The sequence below is a fragment of the Lactuca serriola genome, chromosome 8, assembly GCF_051521515.1.
Source record: "Lactuca serriola cultivar US96UC23 chromosome 8, Lser_US96UC23_V15, whole genome shotgun sequence".
NCBI classification, from domain to species: Eukaryota; Viridiplantae; Streptophyta; class Magnoliopsida; order Asterales; family Asteraceae; genus Lactuca; species Lactuca serriola.
The window spans coordinates 36306146-36308071 of NC_136415.1; positions in this window are offsets into that span (position 1 = coordinate 36306146).

Below are 1926 nucleotides of genomic sequence, written 5' to 3' on the forward strand. Positions count from 1 at the left end.
GATAAGGTAACTATCCATAAGCAAAAACAGCAAGAAATCCCGGAATACCCTCCATCTGACGAGCCGACTCGCCGAGTCAGGCATGGACTCGTCGAGTCACCTTGGACTCAGCGAGTTCATCTATGGAATCGGCGAGTCCAGCCTCCAGAAACACAAAATTCGAAATTTTCAAACATATCAAGCATCAATACAATAGAAACCAATCAAGGCTCTGATACCACTGATGGGTTTTGGTCATAAGACATCATATGTGCTCATACAAACCCTAATGCTTGGATCTAGGTTTCTCTATTGTACATGCTTTGAATCCAAGACTATAAACCCTAATTCTAGCATATGGAAATCAATATTAACATATAATTAGGTTTAAGATATTACATTGATTGTTATGTAGTAATAACAATCCCAATTTCTCCTTGAATTGACTTCAGAAGGCTTAGAGTCACAAGTGTCACTCCTCTAATGGTTCACAAACACCAAGAGCAAATGGAGAAGGTATAAAGAGAGAGGAGAGAGGTAGGAATTCGTCCTTAGGACTTCTTGGGAAGGCTTAGATGAATTCATGAGCCTTAGGGGGTTTATATAGGTGTAAAGATTAGGGTTTTAGTCCTTATCCTTATCTAGTTGCTTGCCCACCAAGCAACCATAAGATAAGTCTTAGAAACCCTTATCCTAGTCGAATTCTAAGGCATTATCTCCTTAAATTCGTTCACCCTATATTTAAGATAATCCTTACCTTATTTTGTAACTATCACATAATTACAATTCAGCCCCTCTAGTTTAATTAATTACACTTGATCACAAAATTAATTCTTAATTAATTATTGACCAATATTAATTAAACAAATATGATTTCTCCTTTAATATATTATTCTTATAACATATTAATAAATCATAATAACCTTTCTCTCTATTTATTTCTCCAATCAAGTTGCTTTGGTGAAGGCAACCCAAAAGGACCATGCACCATCGGGTCAAGTACATACCAAAATAGTTATGGACTTAGACACTAATCCAACAGTAACTACCATCAAGAAGCTCATTCATTGAACCTTCATCCATATGCTTACCAAATTCACAAATATCCTGTTTTGAACCATATACCCATGACCAAAAATCAAATAACATTTTATAAAGTGTGTTAACAATTAATAATTCATTACTAAAAAAGACATACCAAGTATGTTAATTCCACTAGCAAATTAACTGAAGCTTGATAAGCCCGCCTTTATAGAAAAAGATTCACATTTTCTTTTAGGAACTTTGCGATTTCTCTTATCACTTCATTTCTCAGATGCAATTGTTTATGTTTAGCTACAAGTGTAAAAAGTGAGAAATAATATGGGGATAATTACTTTTCTTGATGAGTTGTTACTTCATATTTTACCCTTTTTTTAAAGAAAAAAGGTAACCTGGTTTATTTTCTTCTTTAAAGGTTCACTGTCTCGTTTACATTTGATGTGATTGCAACAGGTAAGAACATCCAAACCTGGTTATGCATGGCAGCCCACTAAATGCTTGTTGAAATGTCTCAAGGAATTGCTTCAAAATCAGTGTCATGAACTGAATTTCGGCTTCATCTGATAGCTAGTAGTTAAGTTTAATCCTTTTCGATTATGGAGCCAATAAGTTAATCACCCTTGATTAGTGTTGTCAATGAGGTCGGCTATAAGTGAGAGAACCAGGAATAGTGAACCAAGAAGCTAGCTTTTTTGCAGTTGTTATCAACATGCCAGGATATGCTTTGAAAATTTGATCGGAACAACAATTTGTCATCATCATGATGGTATTTTGGAGTGTGGTATATCGAATGAATTTGTATATGAGTGGTATGATAACTTTTTCGGCTATATGGATGCAAATGGCCTTATCAAGCAAAAATGTTCACTCATACATTTCATCGAACATCTGTAGTGTAAGACTCTT